Source organism: Callospermophilus lateralis, chromosome 13 (genome assembly GCF_048772815.1).
Source record: "Callospermophilus lateralis isolate mCalLat2 chromosome 13, mCalLat2.hap1, whole genome shotgun sequence".
Classification (NCBI taxonomy): domain Eukaryota; kingdom Metazoa; phylum Chordata; class Mammalia; order Rodentia; family Sciuridae; genus Callospermophilus; species Callospermophilus lateralis.
In genome coordinates, this window is record NC_135317.1 from 50,146,259 (window position 1) to 50,167,962 (window position 21,704).

The window sequence follows — 21,704 nt, forward strand, 5'->3', positions numbered from 1 at the left end:
TTATTATTGTCTGTATTCTTGATAACTGCCATTCTGACTGGGGTAAGATGAAATCTTAGAGTAGTTTTGAGTTGCATTTCTCTAATTACTAAAGATGTTGAACATTTTTTTATATATTTGTTAATCAAATGTATATCTTCTTTTGAGGAGTGTCTGTTCAGTTCCTTAGCCCATTTATTGATTGGGTTGTTTGTTTTTTTGGTGTTAAGTTTTCTGAGTTCTTTGAAATTCATTTGGAAAAATAATAGACCCAGAACAGCCAAAGCAATCTTTAGCAAGAAGAGTAAAGCAGGAGATAACATAATACCAGACCTTAAACTATACTAAAAGCTATAGTAACAAAAACAGCATGGTATTGGCACCAACATAGACATGTAGACCAATGGTACAAGAATAGAAGACATAGAGACAAAACCACAAAAATAAGATATCTGTATTTTTGAGAAAAGATAACCTCTTCAAAATTGGCACTAGGAGAACTAGAAATGTATACGCAGCAAAATGAAATGAAACCCCTATTTCTCACCATGCACAAAACTCAACTCAAAGTGGATCAAAGACCTAGGTATTAGACCAGAGACCCTGTGTGTAATAGAGGAAAAACTAGGCCCAAATCTTCATCACGTCGGATTAGACCCTGACTTCTTTAATGAAACTCCTAAAGTGCAAGAAATAAAATATCAAAAAATTAATAAATGGCATGGACTCAAACTAAAAAACTTCTTCTCAGCAAAAGAAACAATCAATGAGGTGAAGAGAGAGCCTACATTTTGGGAGCAAATGTTTGCCACATGCACATCAGAAAGAGCACTAATCTCCAGGATATATAAAGAACTCAAGATAAGTTTTAAATGAATGTTTTTTCTACATATGCAATAATAAGAGATGGAAACAGGGAAATGTAGCATTCAAAAGCTAAAATATCTTCGAAATAAATTGAAATCCTCAAATCCAGATTGTATGGGGGAAAATTTATAACATGTTGCTGAAGAAGGTGGAGAAAGACCCCAGAAATGGAATAACAAATATATGTATACATTATATTATAAATAATTTTTTTTGCAGTACTGGGAATTGAATCCAGAGGTGCCCTACAATTGAACTACATCCCTGGCCCATTTTATTTTTTATTTTCTATTTTCAGACAAGTTGTCACTTAATTGACTGGAAAGGCCTTGAACTTGTGATCCTCCTGCCTCAGCCTCTCAAGTAGCTAGGATTTCAGGCATGTACCACTGTGCCTAGCACAAAATATGTTCTTGGCTAAAGAAGCAAAACAATATAAAATCATTTTTCAAAAATGTAATAAAATCCATCTTCACTTACAATTTTATGAAATAGGGTTTTATAATAGAAGACTTTAAAAGTTATATGGAATTATAAATTTCCAATAATAATCCTGAAATTTTTGAAAAAACCTAGTGAGTTGCTGTGGAGGACTAACTGCTGTAAGAACAGCTCTCCGCCATAAACACTAGATGAAAGAGGAGAAGAGGAAAAACAAAGACGACAGATCATCATGTGAAAGAACTATTATAACAGGGACTGTGATCCCCAAGAGAAGAGAAATGAAGTCAGCTTTCATTCTATATTACTACTTGGAAACAACCTCCAGTATACAGTAAAGGTAAAATCTAAACAGAACTAAGCTGTCTCCATGTGTTGAGGAAAAAAGAGACTGTGGTTGGGAGAATGAGAAGGTGACATTCATGGGGAAGAATACTAGACAAAAGGGGTGTACAGGGTGAATTTTCTGGAGTTCTTCACTGGGGTCTCTTTAAATCATTGGCTGAATCCTGATCTTCATGTGTTTCAGTGAGACTCCCAAGACTGGGTAGAGAACCACCATACAATCATGCAGATAGATAAACACCAGGCACAGGATAGAATCCTCACAAGAAAATTATCTGAATAGCGGGGCTACATTACCCTTAACCTAAAAGCTGCTCTTACCCTAATAAAGCTTGAAAGCAACCTTCAAAAGGATCAAATGGACTCCAAATAACTTAACTCAATTTTAGACCAAAGGGCAATATTCTTAAAGGAATTCAACAGAATCCAGAATTAAAAAATGAAAAAAACTCATGTATAACAAAAAAGAACAAATAAATTTTACAAATAATCTAGGCTGAGCACAGCAGCACACCCCTGTAATCCCAGGAGGATTGTGAGTTCATAACTAGCCTCACCAACTTAACAAGGCCCCAAGCAACTCAGTGAGACGCTGTCTCTAAATAAAATACAAAAAAGGGCTGGGGATGTGGCTCAGTGGATTAGTACCCTTGAGTTCAATCTCTGGTACCAAAAAAAAAAAAAAAAAAAACTAAATTATTGCCCCAAAAAGTAAAAATCCACAATTTTCTGAGATCAAAACAAGATTACCAGACATACAGGGAAACAGAATCCATAATAAAGAAAAAAATTAATCAATCGTAGAAAGAAACTTAGGTATGACAGAGATGAAATAGGAAAGCTGCTAAAATAGCTATTATAAAAATGTTCCCAAGCTCAACAATGTAGGGGATACATTCTCTACATAATGAATACCTACATAAACATAAGATTGAATGTTTAATGTAGATAAACATAAACATAATGAAGAGAGAACCTCATAAATATGTATAAATTTATGTCAATTAAAAATTTTAAAAGAAAAAAATTTAAAATCATAATAAAGAAATGAAAGGAAATATTACTCATATAGAACTTCCAGAGATGAAAACTATAATATCTTAAATGAAAAATACCCAGCAAATTAGACATAGCAGAAGAAAATACCATTTAACTTGAAGACATAATAGTAAAAATGATCCCAAACAGGAAATAAAGAAAACAAGATTGAAAACTTAGCTAAACACTGTCTCAAAATAAAAACTAAAAAGGGCTGGGGATGTAGTTCAGTGGTAAAGCACCCCTGGATTCAACTGTAGTACAAAAAAAGAACTATACTAAGGCACATCTTAATCACATTTCTGAGAAGCAGAATGTGTTAAAAAGCTGCCTCCCAAACACCATCACATATAGAGGAATGAAGAATGACTAAGTAGGGCTGGGGCTGGGGCTGGGGTTCAGCAGTAGTGCTTACCTAGCATGTATGAGTCACTGGGTTTGATACTCAACACCATATTAAAAAAATAAACAGAGGGCTGGGGTTATGGCTCAGCGGTAGAGCGCTTGCCTTGCACATGAGAGACCCTGGGTTTGATCCTCAGCACCACACAAAAATAAATAAGTGAAATGAGGGTATTGTGTCCAACTACAACTAAACAATAAATATTTTTTTAAAATAAAATTGAATAAAGGCATACATACTAAAAAAGAATGACTATACACTTCATTTCAAAAACTACATAAGTCAAAAATCAAAGGAATGACATTTTTAAAGTACTTAATGGTTGTAAAAATCTATCAACCTACAATTCTGTTCTCAATAAAATATGTATCAGAAGGATGATAAACTAAAGATATTTTTTCAGACAAAGGTTGAGAGAATTCATCACTAACAAAACTTCACTACAAGAAATGTTAAAGGACATTCTTCAAATGGAAGAAAAAGGGAAAAAGGATGCACAAATGCTGAATATGTGGAATAAAAATAATTTTTTAAACTTTTAATCTGGAAAATTATTGACTATTTAAAACAGTTTTTGCATTAAATATAAAGGGCCTAAATAATACAATTGAAGGCAGAATTTATCACACTGAATTTTAAAATGGAAAACCAACTATATGCAATCTATAAGAATCCCATTTAAAATAAAAAGAAACCAGTTAAAGGTAATAGGATGGGAAAGGACAGACTCATGTATCAATAACAGAAATAGAGGATGGCTATGTTAAGACAAAGCAAACTTCCAAGTAAGGAATATTACTTGGAAAATATTAAGGAAAAATAATATTAAGGAAAAAGGAGGGATATTTCTTTCTTTTCTTTTCTTTTTTTTGGGGGGGGGAGTCAATGGACCTTTATTTATTTATTCATTTATGGTGCTGAGAATCGAACCCAGTGCCTCACACATGCTAGGCAACCACTCTACCACTGAGCCACGACCCCGGCCTACAGAGGACTATTTCATAATGATAAAGATATCAGTGTACCAAGAGGACATAACAACCTCAATATGCCTTTACCTAGTAACGTAATATCAAAGTACATGCAGCAAAAATTGTTAGAGCTGAATAGAGATGTAAACAAGTTCACAGTTGCAGATAAAGATTTCCACTCATCAGTGTAGGTAACTGATGTGACAAGTAGACAGTCAGGTTATGGGAACTTTGAATACTGTCAACCAACGTGACAATGATTCAGATTTACAGAACGCTCTACTCCAAACAGCAGAACACATAACTCTTTTTTAAAAAGTTCATTTGGAACATATATTTAGGCAGAACATATTCTGGGATATTCAACAAATCTCAAAATTTAAAGGAATTAAAGTCAGCAATGTATGGTCTGAAAAAATGGAGTTAAACTAGAAATTAGTAGCAGAAAAATATCTAAAAAATCACCAACAACTTGTAAAATAAGCAACAGACTTGTAAATAATCCACAGAGTCCAGAAATCATAAGGGAAACTAGAAAGTGGAATGAAAATGAAAACACAATACATAGAAATCTGGAATGGAGACACATGTCCAGGTCCTGACAGTTTCACCGGAAAAACTTACCAAATATTTACATAAGTGTTTAACACCAATTTTGCATAGTTTCTTCCAGAAAATAGGAATAAATGGAAGAGAGGACACTTCCCAACTCATTTTATGAGATAGGCATTCCCACAATACCAGAACCAGAAAAAGAAAACTACAAGCCAATAATTCTCATGAAGTTAGACACAAAATTCTTCAACAAAATGTTAGAAAAATGAATTAAAGTATAAAATAATTCTATACTATGAAAATGTGGGCTTTATTTCAGGTATTTAAGGGTTGATGAACATTCAAAAGCCAATCAGTGTAATCCATTATATCAAAAGACTAAAGAAAAAAAAACCACATGACCACATTAACTGATGTAGGAAAAAAGCACTGACAAAAAAAAAAAAAAAACATTCACAGCAAATTGGAAAAAAATTATTTTAAAAACCTACAGCTGGGCTGGGGATGTGGCTCAAGCGGTAGCACGCTCGCCTGGCATGCGTGCAGCCCGGGTTCAATCCTCAGCACTACATACCAACAAAGATGTTGTGTCCGCCAAGAACTAAAAAATAAATATTAAAAAAAAAATTCTCTCTCTCTAAAAAAAAAAAAAAGAAAACAAAAACCTACAGCTAGCATCACATCTTTTTAGATTAGACCAAATACAACAGAATTTATGAATTGAAGGCTTCCATAATGTCAATAAACTATAAACTGGCTGGACAGAACATGAGCAGGATTTTGCTTTTGCTACAAGGATAAGATAGCCGAGGTGAAAATCCAGGCAGAAATCCACAGGCCTGAAACCCAAGCACTGGACTGGTCTTGATGTTGTGTTTGAAATCCACAGCCTATTCTGACCTATTCTTATTCCAAGTTAAGGCTGAAGAGGTACACTGACAATTGGTGCCTACAACCTTTGGAATAAGAAGTCACAAATAAAAGGAGCTGGAAGAGACAATCATAGTGTAAAAGCAGATACCATCACCAGCAGGTGGCAATAAAAACAGAAAAGACAAATAGACCACCTTAGCTGGCTCAGTAAGAGTGGCTATTATGGTATGAAATTAGGTAACCTGCCCCAGGGCTATGAAATTAGGAACATGCTACGGGGCTACAAAAGGGACAGGGCCTTGATACTATTAATTACTTAATCTTTCTGAACTTCGGTTTCTTCATCTGTAAAATGGAGAATAAGAAATAGTTCCTATGTAATAGACTTAGTGTATTGATTAAAAATGATGACATCCATAAAGGGCTAAAACAGTGCCTGGTATATGGTAAGTACTCAATGATTTTACAGATAATTGTAGTCATTTTCCAGTTTTATAATTCATTCATCCATTTTTTCATTCTTTCAATAAACATTTATTTAGCAGTTATGATGCTAGAAGCTGCAGTTTACTCTTCTATGTCTTCTTCATCCCCTTAGAAGCAACAAGAGCCCAGCACCAATTTCTCATATATTTATTTATGTTCTTCCATATATTTTATTTCTGTTCCATCATCAGGTCAGTTAAACAATGGGTTAAAAGTAGGCAGGATCCAGGAACCTTCAGGCTATTTATGGAAATAAAAGCAGAGATTTTTCTTCTTACATTAAAATAATAATATTTACTCATCATATAACAGATTTTAGCATGCCAACAATGATATAGAAATATACAAAAATATAGAAATATACAAAATGATATAGAAATATACAAAAATGATATAGAAATATACAAAAATATTGCAAAAGAAATATACAAAAAATTAAAAAAGAGGAATAAATGGCTTGACACACAGTAAGGTGTAATATTAAATCAGTCATTTGCAAAGATAATACTTAACTGCAGAGATTCAGAAACAAATGAGATAAACTGTCAAAATGCATGAATTCATTACTATAAGTAGACTTTACATTATATAATGCATTATTTAAAATAACATGATTTTCTCTTGATTGCTGAATATTTTTGGTAATTAAACATATTTACGTAGTAACTACCTATTAAAGTACCCCTAAATTTTAGTCTTGAAATTCTTGAGGGAGATAAGAGGTAGAAATAATGCATTGCTCTAAATTCCATTTTTATTGCATTGATGGGAAGAAATTATTGGAGATTTATTAATGGGCACTGGTGTTAGATCTAGACTCTCTACCTCCTATTTCCAGATTTCTATTTCCCACCTCCCTTGATTTCTAAGCTCCTCACCTTCCAACGGGGAAAACAAAGACCAGAGGTTCTCAGCCCTGACTATTCACTAGCATTACTGGGAGTGCTCGGAAAATACTAATATCCACACCTCACTCCCAACCAATTACATTAGAGTTGCTGAAGGGGAAGGAAGGCCATCAGTAGTTTTAAAAGCTTCTCAGGGAATTCTAAGGTGCATCCAGAGTTGAAATTAAAGAATTGAAGGTCAGTGGAATTGAAAATCACATATGTACTACAGTGCTTTGTAAGCCCACTTCTCTCCTGATGGCTTTGAGCACCTACCCGTATAAGGCAGATCGCTAAGTGTTGCATGTTGTGATATCTTTTTGTGTATCCCCACCACCCTTTATTTGTACTTTTCTTGATATAATTCATGATCTACCTTGCTTTATTTTTTTGTACTTATATAAGACATCTTTTAGAATATACCCTTCTTGGATGCATGAACTATTTTAGCACCCTTCATGGCAGTCATTTGCTAACCGCTTTGATTGCCCATCTTATAGTCTTGGAATGGCCCTGAATCCCATCTTTCCTACCTTCTCCTATTATACACCTCCCCTCTGAACAGAATAGCCCTTCTCTTTCCCTATTTTCAGCTCTCACCTATTTTTGTTCTTCATGGAACTCCACTGACTTCATCCTCATTCTTTCAATGGTCTTATCCCCCAAATATTACCTGAACTTTATAATTCATCCTCTTCCTCCATGGTTCTTCCCTGATATTTTCACTTTTTCCTACTTTTTCCTTTCTCTTTGCTTAACTCCCTTATCCCATTACTTAACTACCTTTCTAAATTTGTCATAGAGGGTATTGGCCCTACTCTAAGTACTTTATTGCTGGTAAGAGGAACTGGGGTGTTAAGGAGCATAGTAGTCAAGTGAGAACTGAATCAGTTCATGGAGAAAGACATCAGTGTCCCGTATTGGAAAATCAGGGTGGGGAGCAAATTGGGGAGAGACAATAAAGGCTATTATCAAAATGCCAAGTGGAGGGGGTAAGCCAAGAAGGATAGCTTGAAGGTTCATGGATCCAGCCAAGAGAAGACAAGTTAGTGTCAGGGACAGACAGAAATCATAAATGAAAAGATGCAGAGACTAGAATTCAGAGCATGACAAATGTATTATTTACAACTTCCTACATTTACCAGCATTACACACACTTATTTTCTGTACCCTATTCTAAGTTGTTCATCCTTAGGTATTCTCTCACTCTGCTCTCTACAGACCTTTATCCTGAATGTCATTATATCAGGACTTTATGGAGGGGAAAGAGGTGAAAATTGTTAAGATGCTGTTGTCCTTACAGTGGATGGTGGACTCATATATTAGTTTCTTATATGTGGTTTCTATTTCATATCAGGGTGAAAATATCTGCCCATAAGGAGGTAATACCAGGCATTGCAGGGGCTAGGCTGGACCAGGCAGACACGTTGAGAAGTGGAATTACACTTAATCAGAAGGGAAAATCCAAATTGTTGTGAAAAAAAATCAGACGACTGTGCTCAATGGACAGCATCAAACATGAGACTGGAGGGAAGAGTACGTGGCCATAAAAAGGAGGAGGCGGCAAGGGATCAAAACCAACAGGATTACAAATACTTCCTCAAAGCAGAATGATATCATGAAATAAATACTTGTTGTCTAGGTTGTGGCCAAAATATCAGAGAAGGATATTTGCATTTGCATTGAGCCTGAGACTCAGATGCTAGGAATACCCACTAATTTATAGATAGTCAGGTAATCTCCAGTATGTCCCTCCTATTAGACAGGATAGGTCACTTCCCCATATGGGTTTTCCTGATGGAAGAGGGAATTGGTCTCCAAGGAGTGTGAGTTTCCCATGAGTATCTTCCATTCTGTGTCCCTCTTGTTGGATGAGAGTTGGAACTGGTTTTAGTGGTGGTGAGCAACATCAACCTTGTTCTTCATTTACTTGAGGCCACATAAAAGCTGGGTGTGTCCTTAGTGTGAAATAGCGTTCACAGTGAAAAACAAGTCTGAGAATCAAGGGGAATGAGGCTTGTAGTTATGGAGGGTCTTAGGCTCTGTCATCCATATAGGTGTAATAGGAGGAGAGTCAGGAGACCTCCCATCAGAATCATTCCCCTGTTATTTGGTACTCACTGACCATGGCTTTGTAATACAATGTCTCCTGTGGTGCTTAAGAGGGCACATATTCCTGGGAAGCCTGAGTTCCTACACAGATGTGACCAGTTGCTGAGCACATAGTGTTTCTGGATACTAACCAGAAAGAGGTAGTGGAAAAGCCATAAATAGCACAAAAGTGAGTATTCAGGAGAGATGAATTCAGAGAGCTTTTTAACATAAATCCAGTAGTTACTTTCTGGATCCCCACTTATCTTTTCATTCTTGTCATCATTAAGGTACACAAAGAGGTCATTTTTACAGCCTCATGAGAAATACTGTACCTTTACCTAAGTAAATTCTGCTGGGTAAGAATGTCTGGATGCTGGAAACTAGTGATTTCTAGACAGTTCCAGAAGATCTATCCATGCAGATAGCATTTCAGAGCAGGTTTGGTGGCAAGGTGTGGGGTCTTATGACTAAATCTGAAACCCGGAACTAGAATTTTCCCTCTGCATGTAAGCTAATCTGAAAGAAGACTAGCTTTTCCAGAGAATACATTTGAGAGAGCTATTCTCCAACCACTGAGTCACTCAAAAACATGGCAGTTCCTTTTTCTCCTCAAGGCCAAAGACACTCAACTTGTAGCTGGGTCCTGCTTACTTTTAGGTTTTCAGTGATGCATTTGGTTGACTGTAGCCAAATCAAGCAACAAATGATAATAAAGAGTTGAAAAATTTTACAATTGTGGTAAAATTCACATACCAAGAAATGTATATTTGCATAGTGAAATGTATTAAATGTAAGTGTACAAATAAATGAATTTTGATGAATGTATACACATATATAACTACCAACATGGTCAAGGTATAGATATTTCTCTTACTGCAAAAAGTTCCCCATAAAGTTAATAATTAATTCTCTTAATTAAAATTTTTATGTATAGAGCAGCTTTAGCTTTACAAAAAAATAAGCAGAAATTGGAGTTCCCAGATCCTCTTACCCTGTTTTCCATTTTTCTCTGTTAACATCTTGCACTAGTGTAGTGCACATTCTATAATAAAGCCAATGTGGATGCATTATTATTAACTAGGTCTATAGTTCACATTCAGGTGTTGTATATTTTGTGGGTTTTGAGAAGTGTTTAATCTCATGCACCTGCCATTTATAGTATCATACATAGTGGTTTCACTGCCCTAAAAATCCCCAGTGGTCCACCTATTCACCCATCTTTTTCTCTCTCCCTGTGACCCTTGGCAACCACAGATCTTTTTACTGTATTCACAGTTTTGCCTTTTCTAGACTGTCAGATAGTTGGAATCATATAGTGAACTTTTCAGATTGGCTTCTTTCACTTAGTGATATGCAGTTAAAGTTCTGTTTTGTGAGGTGTGGGTCATAATAACTCATTTCCTTTCATCACTGAATAATAATAATCCATTTTATGGTTATAGCACAGTCACATTTATCCTTCACCTGTTGAAGGACATCTTGGTTTTTTCCAAGTTTTGGCAAATAGTTACAAACATTTGCGTACAGGCTTTTGGGGGACATAAATTTTTAACTCATTGGAGTATGGTTGCTGGATCATATGTTTAGAATATGTTAAACTATATTTTAAAGTGGCTGTATTTTCTATTTTAACTAATGGGAAATGAGACTTTCTGTTGCTCTGTTTGCTCACCAGATTTGGTGTTGCCAGTGTTTTTGGATTTTAGCTGTTCTAGTAGGTGTGTAGAAGAATCATTGTTATCTAAATTTGTAATTCCTTAATTACATATAATGCTGAACATCTCTTCACATGCTTATTTGTCATCGGTGTTTTCTTTGGTGGGGTGTCCATTCAGGCATTTTCCCCATTTTTCATTCAGGTTGTTTTTTCTTGTTCAGTTTTAAGAGTTCTATATCATTCTGGATACCAGACTTCGATCAGACAGGTGTTGTGCAAATATTCTTTTCTCTCAGTATGTGCCTTGTCATTTCATTGTCTGAAGCAGTGTCTTTTACAAAACATGAGGTGTTTTTATTTTTAAACTTTTAATAAAAGTTCAACTTATCAGTTTTTTTTTTCTTTTATGGATTTTACTTTTGGCACTGTATCCAAAAAGTTATTACAAACCCAGAATCACTTAGATTTTCTTCTATATTATCATCTAGAAGTTTTATAGCTTTGAATTTTATGTTTAGGTCCATGATTCATTTTGAGTTAACTTTTGTAAAAAGTATGGAAAAGGACTAGAATGATTTATTTTTGTTTTTGCACGTGGATATCCAGTATTCCAGTGCCACCTGTTGAAAGGTTGTTCTTCATCAAATTATTCTTATTTCTTTGCAAAATATCAGTTTGGCTATAGCTGTATGGATCTATTTCTATGTCCTCTATTCTTTAGGAATGCATTGAGTTCAGAAGCAGAAAAAAATGACAGCTTGACAATGAGATGAGTCTGTCTCTTCCTATTCATGTGTATAGTGTCCTCTCTTGATCTAAATCTAATCTAACTGATCTTTCATCAGAGTTTTGTAGTTTTCCTACTATAGAATTTATGCATATTTTCTTAAACATATAGCTAAGTATTTCCCCTTCAGGCACAAATGTAAATGGTTTTATATATTTCAAGTTCCACTTATTCATTTCTAGTTAGAATACAGTTGACTTTGTATATTAACCTTATATCCTGCAACGTTATTATAATCACTTATTAGTTCCAGTTTTCATTGTTGATTGTTTGGGATTTCTCTACCAACAATCATGTCATCTGCCAACAAAGCCAGTTTTACTTTTTGCCTCCCAATCTGTAGACCTTTAAATTCATTTTCTTGTCTTGGCATTAACTGAGACTTCCAGGGCAATGTTAAATAGGAGTGATGAGTGCAGACATACTTGTCTTTTTCCTGATATTAGTGGGAAAGCATCAAGCATCTCAACATTAAGTATGTTAGTTGTAGGGTTTTGTAGATATTCTATATTAAGTTGATGAAGTTCTGTTCCTAGTTTTTTTCATGGATGAGAGCTAAATTTTGTCAAACTATTTTTCTGCATCTGTTGATACAATCATGATTTTTCTTCTTTAGCTTGTTGATGTGATAAGTTACATTCATTGATTTAAAAATTAAACTAGACTTGCACAACTGGAATAAATCCTTCATGGTCATAGTGTACTTTTTATACGTTCTTGGATTTGATTTGCTAATCTTTTGTTGAGGAGAACTGACTTTTAAGTGGCAGAAAAGCATAGATTACTTTATGATAATCCACATGGGTTTAAGCAAAAAAATTTTATATTCTCTGCAGAGCAGAGCAATTAAACATAAATGCTATTTAGGGGTTCATATACAAGAATATAAAGTATTATGATTGTGTTTAAATAATGATATCTAGGTATCTTGTGTTTGTCTCCTCTCTCTACCCTGCTGCTTTTCTTCTGTTATGATACCCTCCTTTTTTCACTCTATCTCTCCAAATCACACTACCTTTTAGGAAACCACAGAGGGATTTCCAGTTTTTCATGGCAGCTTAAATAGAAGCATTTTTGTCTACTCATTTCTGCAACCAAACAAAAATAATATTAAAAGATTAAAAATATATAACCACACACAAAAAAATGGAGAGCATAAAAGAAAAACAATAGATAAGAGAACTGATAAAAAATAAACCCAAAAATAAAATTTGGAAAATGGAAAACAGATGGTAGAATCATAACTTACTAAATCTTAAAACCCACCAGCTTTACTGGCAAATACTTGAGTGTAAATTTCCTTGGACAAAGATATTTTCCTGTACAGTCACACCAACACCATCAGAATTAGGACATTACCATTAATACATTGCATTAATACATTAATACATTTAACCCTTCTACCCATTTAAATCTCATCAGTTGTCTCAAAACTGTCTTTTTTTTTTTTTTAGTTGTAGTTGGACACAGTACCTTTATTTATTTATTTTTACATGGTCCTGAGGATCGAATCCAGTGACCTACACGTGTGAGGCAAGTGCTCTATCACTGAGCCACAAACCCAGCCCTCAAAACTGTCTTTAATAACAAAAGGAGCAGTTCACAACCACATGTTGCATTTATTTGCCATGTATCTTTAATTTCCTCCAATCTGGTATACATTTTGGTTCCTTAATAGTTCTTTAGTCTTTCCTTAATTTTCAGACCTTGATAATTCTAAAAATAACAGCAGTTATTTTGTAGAGTACTATTCAATTTGGCTTTTAAAAATGTTCCCCCATGATTAAATTCAGGTTATCAATCTTTGAAAGGATTGTCACAGAGGTGGTGATATGTTCTTCTCATACAGGCTACCAGGTGATTCTGATTTCAAACTGTCCTGTTATTGGTAATATTATTTTTGGAAATTTGAGTAAGATGGTGTTTATCAGGCTTCTTCACTCTTTAAGCTTCTTTGTAACTAACATTTTTTTATGATAACTACTGTTTTATATAAACATTCATGTCAATTGTAAATAGGGACAATTTTACTACTTATCTTTGTCTTTTTCTTACTAGGTATACTTCACATTGCATAAAAATTAGAAATTGAATAAGAATTAGAAATTCTTTTGTCCTTGATTTTAGTGGGAAGGTATTTGGTGTTTCACTGTTAAAAAGAATAACTGTAGGGTTACTCTTTATCAAATCAAGGAAATTCCTTTGTATACCTAGGTTAGCTAAGAATTTTGTCATGAATGGGTGTTAAATTTCCTCCAACACTGTTTCTTTGATTTGGAATATCCATCCTAACTAATCTTTTTACAACCATCTCTTCTATGAAGCTTTCTTCCTTCCCAGTCATGCCATATCTTCTCTCAGTTATGTTTTATGCCCATAGGTTCCATAAGTACAAATTAAATTGCAGGTAAAAAAAATCACTACAAATTTTAAAATCCAGAAAATTTCTGAAAAATATTTTTGACAATTAATTTACTGGCAAAACCTGAAATGAGCTATTTATATGTATACTTATAATTTCAGTTGATTCCAGAGTATATGAACATTCATTAATTTTGTTGCAGAAATATTAACAGGTCCATAACAAAGTAAAAAAGGCTTTGCTAATAATAGTATATTACATGGAGCACCTGGGGCCACAATTCAACAACCAGCTACTGTGATAGTTTTCATCCCACATATTCTTCTAGAACTTTGCAGAAATTTCTACCTATGATATGATTCCCAAATAAAATACAGGATGTTAACTTAAATTTAAATTTCACATTAAAAAAACAATTCTTAGTGTAAATATGTCCCAAATATTGCATGGAACACACTTACGTAAAAACAACAACAAAAAAAAAAGGATAAGATTCATTTTGTATGTGATATTCAAATTTAACTGAGTGTTCCTTTTGGATCCCATCCTCTAGATCTACTAACTCTAATTTATGACAATTGGCAAGAAGAATAGCAACCAAAAGTGAATGCCTTGTGTTAAACATGAAAATTTTTAGGAATGTACAATCACTTGAGTTGCCCACTCCATTAAAAAAAAACCTACCTAAAGCATCAGGCTATCAAAAAGAAAAAAAACCTAAAAACAAAAACAAAAACAAAATCGGCCTCTGAAAACAGCTGGGTCAGACAGAAGCAGTCTGGAGCATGAAACTACTTAAGCAGTTGAAACTGTTTTATAGGTATGCTACAGAAACAAGTCAGCTGTCCTTAAGGAGTATATGAGATTGTAGCCATGTGAAAATTTACTTGCCAGCAGAACTTGTACAGATGAGCTCACTTTCAAAGCAAAGTACTTGTAAGAATGTTTAAAATCTGAAGATCTGCTTTGCCAAATCAAGAAAACATGTAGATCAAAGATACTATCATAAAATGTAACTGCATGAAGCAAGAAAACTTAGAAGAGGGAGGGGATGGGAATCACAGAAGTGCTGAAAAGTTCATGATTGTTTTTGTCTTGAAAAATATTAATACAGATTGAGAAGAAAAGTGAACATCTGAAGTGATAAATATAGTCTAATTTGACTAATTCTCACTTTCTTATCTTCAATCTTGATCATTCCCATAAAAAAAAAAAAACAGGAATCTTATCCAAATTCTTAGCAAAGATTGAAGCTGTGGCAGTCTAACTGCATATGACTAAATCATTATTTTATATGCCAATATGGAATATATTTATATTTCATTTGTTATGAAATTATAAGCACTAGAAATTACATAAGTAATTATGGGAGGTGTATAAATGCATCTATATAGATAACTAATTACAAATAATCAAATTATGGAACCAGAAAAATCACCTGTCATGATATATATACAATTTGTTCTGCTTTCCTGTTTTTAAAAGCTAACTTATTGCATAAGATATAGATCTCCTAGAAGTGTTTCTGAGTACCGAATTCAATTGTAAGCCACTCCGTGGAGGAAAAAGAGATAGATCACCTATTAATGCAGTGAGGAAGGGATAAGGCCTACACCAATCAATTACGCAGTAGTTCAGTACAGACAGCAGTAGCCATGGTGGGTGCTGAGTGGCGAAGTGCTTCCCGTGCCTCCAAGAATACTTTCTAGAACTTTGTCTAATCTGTTTCTAGAAGACATACTCTGAATGTTTTAAAGACTTCTCTGAGGTGCTTATCGCACTCTGATGTTTTTTTCTGAAACTCTGATTTCAGTTTGTCTCATTTAATTTTGCCCTACCCATTTCTTCTATAACCATTCCTGTTGCCCGAATAGTCTGGGGACACTTGGAGAAGTTTGGGACAATGATGAGGTGCCATCTCAGGGAAGGCAGGGCTTCCCTAAGGACACAGCAGGGACCAGAGAGGCCCTCAGAAAGTGTGGGAAAGGAGCAGGATGAAGCTTCAGAGCAAAGGTTTATGCAGGAGCAGGTTAGAGATTGTCCTGCTTACCGCTCCTCTGCAGAACTCCAAAAGCTATTTCACATCTTCTATTCTCTTTTTTAAAGTTATTCTACTGAAATCTCAGTAAAAACAAATCCATCGAGCATGTCAGAGGGAAATAAACCTATACTTACCCAATTCTCCTCCTCCTCTGAGGCCTCCTGCTGCCCTCCCCTCTGCACACCCTCTGACCCCTGACCTATCTGAATTCCATTCCCATTTTGCTTCTAGTGTTTGAGTAGTGATGGCCCATCACTACTAAAAAGACAACATTTTTATCATTTTATTTTATTTAATTTGTGGTGCTGGGGATTAAATACAGAGCTTGGTGCCTGCTAGGCAAGTACTTTACCACTGAGGTGCATCCCCAGCCTTTTTCTCACTTTAATGGCTGCTCAAGGGTACACTCTTTGAAGGCAGGAGCCATCCTTCCCTATATGTATTTTCTACAACACCTGAAATCAGACCAATTGCTTTGCACATAGGTAGTGGCTTAATACAATTTCTGAATTGCTAACATTTAAAAACACTAATTAGTATTGTATTATTAATCTCAAAAATAAAAACAAAACAACACTGAACTACCTAAAGATCATCTTGCCTTGACAGTCCTTACACAGACTCCTTTAGAATGAGACTGAGGAGCAAAGTCAGGGAAGAGTACAATGGACTTCAGTCTCCTGGTTATCTGTTTGGCACCCTTCACCAGCATTAAATTAGCCATTAAAAAAATGAATGAGAGTCCCATTCAACATGTCAGACACATCAGGGGAAAGAACAAAATGAGATAATATTGACAAAATATGTCTCTCTTTTCTATGGAATTGTTCATTTGATCTTTATCCCAAACTTCCTTTGACATGATTAACCAAAGACTGAAAAATGGAAGATATGAGACACATGAAAGGTTATCTGATTATTTGATCCAATTTTTAGATGACATATATAATTGTGCATTCCCTACAGAAATATTTTCTAGAACTTTGCTAATCCATTTCTAGTAGACTTACTCTTAAGTGTTTTAAAGTCTTATTTCTGAGGAGATTATTCCAGTCAGGCACATCTTAAATACCTGACAGTTTTTCTGAAACTCCTATTCCAATTTGTCTCATTTAAATTTTGCCCCATTATTCCTAGTTAGACCCTTTTTCCCATCACCATCATGTAGATGGTTTTCATGTTCCTTTTTAGGCATAATTTAACCATGCTTCACACATTAACTGGAGTAGACAGTATATGGTATAAATTACAGAAAACAGCGATGTGTGAAGACATTCTGTGGTGAATAAATTAAAGCATTAATTTCAGACACATCAAACTAACACTTTTTAAATTTGTGGTTCCTATAATTTTCAGACCTGTTTCTAAAGTCTTTGGAATGGGGGAATTAAATGGAAGAGATTAGTCTCAAACTTGGACCTTTATTTCACAGGCTGGAGATCAGCCATTCCCATGAATATTTAAAAGTGGGAGAATTTTTAAAAGCAAATTTAACATGGAGGCCCCTCACACAGATTTAAGGAGATGCTGGTATTCAGACCGACAGGTGAAAAAGATTGAGTTTAGCAACTCATCAGATATAATCACCACTAGTCTGGCAGTTAAGAGAGAATAAAGATGTCAACTGGGAGAGGGTTTTATAACCCATTGTATATGTGCAAATAGCTACACTGAATCTGAATTGACTGAAGGACCTCCAAGAGTTCCTAACATGTGAAGGGAGGATTTTTTTTTTTAAAGGGGCTGGGGTTGTGGCTCAGTGGTAGAGTGCTTGCATAGCACATGTGTGAGGCACTGAGTTCTAGCCTCAGCACCACACAGAAAAATAAATAAAATAATTATGTCCATCTACAAATATAAAATTTCTTTAAAAGGGGGATCTCACTCAAATTTAACCATAATATGTGCAAAGGGAACACTTACTCAGCACAGGCTCTCCTGGATCCTGGGATTTCTAATGTCCACAACTGACACAGGATTCAGAATAACCATGGAACTAGCAACACACACACAAACTTGCCTCTTCTTAAGAAGTGAGATTTGAGAAAGAAGCAAGTCTTTCTCTGCCCCTAATTTCATTTTTCTCCATAGTATTTATCAATGATCCTATATTTTTATTTATTTATTGCCCATCTCCTTCAGCCCCCTAAGCTTCACAAGAATAGAATCTTTGTTTTATTTTATCTTACTCACTCTCTGTCCCAAGGCCCTAGAGAACACAGCCTGACTCAAAGTAGGTAGTCAATAAATATTGGCTGAAGGAATGAATTCACTGATTTCTCTACTTAAAGAATCAAACAGAAAGATACCATGCATACTTCTGTGCTAAAAAAAAAAGCTAGATAAAAATGTTGTAATACATTACTATGAGAATAAGTTCTTTAAACTCCTATAGGTAGGGTTTGAGATAGTACTGATCCTTAAAATATAAACAGGAAGCATCTCAAGTCTGACAATGTTATTAAAGATGAGGCTCCATGAGGGTAGAGGTTGTGACTCATCTTTCTGTATTAGCTGCTACTATTGGCCTGGGATGAGGTAATAAATAAGAGCCAACTGGAAGAGCTGACATAGACAAGCTAGCCTCTAAGCTAAGCACTTTCACTTATTAATCCATTTATTCTTTATGATAATTCAATGTGGAAAATAAAATTATTATCTCTAGTCCCCAGATGATGAAAATAAGGCATAGAGCACGTATAATTGCCAGTTACCTATACAATCTCTTAGCTCTACTCACCGAGCCTTGACCTTCTCAGGAGCCACAGAACGTTTGTCTTTGTCAGGAAGACCCTTCCTGAACAGGTGGTGGTCCTCCATTGTTACTATCAGCAGGGAGCCCAGGGGTCAGCTTGGCAGAGTTCCAACTGCATACCCAGGCCACTGCAGAAGCTCCATGCTTCTGCAGACTGGCTTGGGGTCCTCACCTTCTGAAAAGTCTTTTGACACTAATAGGCTGTGTTCTTGTGGTAGCCACATTTTCTTTTTCTGTAAAAGTATATTTTTATTTGTTCATTTTAGGTATACATGTCAGTAGAGTGTATTTTGACATATTATACATACATGGAGTACAACTTATTCTAATTAGGATCCCATTTCACTGGTTCCATATTCATATACAAACATAGGAAAGTTATGTCCTATTCATTCTACTGTCTTTTCTATTCCCATTCCCTCTCCCTTCCCTTCATTCCCCTTTGTCTAATCCACTGAATGTCTATTTTCTCCCCACATCTTATTGTGTGTTAGTATCCACATATCAGAGAAAACATTCAACTTTTGGTTTTTTGGGATTGGCTTATTTCACTTAGCCTAATGGTCTCCAGTTTCATCCACTTACCAGCAAATGCCATAATTTCATTCTTCTTTATGGCTGAGGAATATTCCATTGTGTATATATACCACATTTTCTTTATCATTGCTGTTGGGACTGTAAATTGGTGCAAGCATTCTGGAACACAGTATGGAAATTCTTCAGAAAACTTGCAATGGAACCACCATTTGACCTAGTTATCCCACTGCTTGGTGTATATCCAAAGAACTTACAATCAGCATACTATAGTGACACAGTTACATCAATATCCATAGTAGCTCACAATTCACAATAGCTAAGCTATGGAACCAACCTAGGTGCCCTTCAACAAATGAATGAATAGCCACATGTTCTTCCAAGAGAACTGCATCTCAACCTTAAAATAAGAGCAGGACTTCACTCCTACTTCCATTATAGTCCATTTTCCCTCAGCCAAAAGCAGTGCCTGTTTTTTTGACCTGCTACTTCCTGTAGAAACCTCTTTTACCCCTTTTAATAGTTAAAATTTACATCATTGATGAGATAACAATTTACATTAAATTTTCCTTGGATAAAATACTGACAGGGTAGTGTGTTACACAGACCCTAAATTGCCCCAAACTGAATACCAGAAAGCAATAAACCTGGGTTTCTAATTCAGGAAGTCTGTCCAAACTACTATACCACCCTGCTTCAAAAGAGTTAGAGGAGTTCCCTACAGTTTGAACTCCTCTAATGCTTCAGGAAATATTTACTTATTTAGGACCTTCATTCAATGGCAAAAATGAGAATTGCAATCCAAGGGTAAATTATGCCATTTTATCTTCTCTTAAGAATGGCATGCAGGATTTCATCTCAAAAAATTCTGAAGAGTTGATAAGCTTATATAATTGAAATAAGTTGAAGTCCACAGATATTAAATATCTGAATGAATAATTGACTCCTAATCCTAGCCAGAACTTTGTCTATAATATCACTGTCTGGCCTTGAGGTTTAGTAGCTCCAGAGTTGATGTGATTACAAGGATAAAAAAAATGGATCCCTAATAAGATCTTACATGCTAAATCCTTGGAACCAGTGAACATTGCCTTATTTGGGTGGGGGGGAAGATTTTAGTAGGTGTGATTAAATTAAGGATCTCAGCATATCTGAGTCCTAAATTCCATCATAAGAGTTCTTAAAAGAGAAACTTATCTGAAGATGATGTGAAGACAGAGGCAGAGATCAGAGTGACTGAGCCTTGACACAAGGAAAGCCAGCAACTTCCAGAAGCTGGAGAGATTTTCCTTTGGAGCCTCTTGGTGGAGCTCAACTTTGTTGAAACCTTGATTTCAACCCAGTGAAACTGATTTCAGACTTCCAAACTTTAAAGCTGTGAAAGAACAAATTTTATTATTTTAAGTCATCAAATTTGTGTTATTTTTTTACAGCAGCTCAGGAAACCAATATACTGATAAAGTTTTTTTTTTTTTTAAGAGTTCATGTGAATACAAGATACTATCTTACTGTGACGAAAGGACTTATAAACAGCTTCATTAAAATTCAGATCATTAAGAATATAAACAGAAGCTACAGATTCTGAGAAGATATTAGCAAAATAAATATCCTACAAAATAGTTATATGCAGAATATCCATTATATTAATAAAAAAGAATAGCAACTCAAAATTTTTAAAAGAGGCAAGCCAGGCATGGTGATGTACACCTGCAATCCCAGTGACTTGGGAGGCTGAGGCAGAAGTATTGCAATTTTGAGGCCAGTCTCGGCAACTTAGCAAGGCCCTAAGCAACTTAGCAAGATGCTTCCTCAAAATAAAAAATTAAAAGGGCTGTGGATGTGGCTCAGTGGAAGTATTTCTGGGTTCAATTCCCAGTGCCAAATTAAAAAAAAAAAAAAAAAGGCAAGCAAGACTTGACCAGGATGTCACAAAAGAGGATCCTCAAATGACCAATAAACATGAAAATATTCTCATCATCACTGGTCAATTGAGGAATGAAAATTAAAATTTTAAATGAGACAATGAGATACTCACTACTCCCCTACACCAAATTAAAAGAACTGATAAAGTGGTGAAGATTTTTTCTGTAAGGAAATAGGAATAATTATAACTCTCATACACTGTTAGTGGAAGTGTAAACTGGTAAAACTACTTAGGAAAACTAGTTTGACAGTAATTTACTAAATCAAAATACACGTATATACTATGATTAAGCAATTCTAATCAGGTATGTATGTATATTCACACATAAAAAAGTATGCTTATGTGCACCAAGACTTGAAGTGTACGAAACAAACCATCCACAGTAGAATGGATAAAAAAGTGGTATACACATATAAATAAGGAAAAAGAATAAACTACTACTATGATTGACTCTCAGAGACATAACTTTAAGCAAAAGAAGACAGATACAAAACAGTACACACTGTATATGATCCCTTAGATATCAAGTTCAACAACAGACAAATCCAAGCTATGGTGCTGTGTGAGAAAAGAACCATGGTTTCCTAGTGGAGACACTATGGTGAGGGGTCTCAAGGGAGCCTGCTGGTGGCTTGGAAAAGTTCTCTATCTTCATCTGAAGGAGTATAGGTATGTCTATGTAAGTAAAAGAAATTAACTGAGGTG

The 21,704-nt window shown here is 35.1% G+C and overlaps 1 long non-coding RNA gene across 1 annotated transcript; it reads right to left on the bottom strand.

Moving 5' to 3' along the window:
* Positions 1 to 5,897: 5,897 nt before the first annotated feature.
* On the bottom strand, positions 5,898 to 20,429 carry LOC143379074 (uncharacterized). The gene is made up of 3 exons (XR_013088411.1): positions 19,127 to 20,429; positions 18,527 to 18,774; positions 5,898 to 6,198 (listed from the first exon to the last, which is right to left on the bottom strand). It is a non-coding gene; the product is annotated as an uncharacterized LOC143379074 (long non-coding RNA).
* Between the last annotated feature and the right edge of the window lie 1,275 nt (positions 20,430 to 21,704).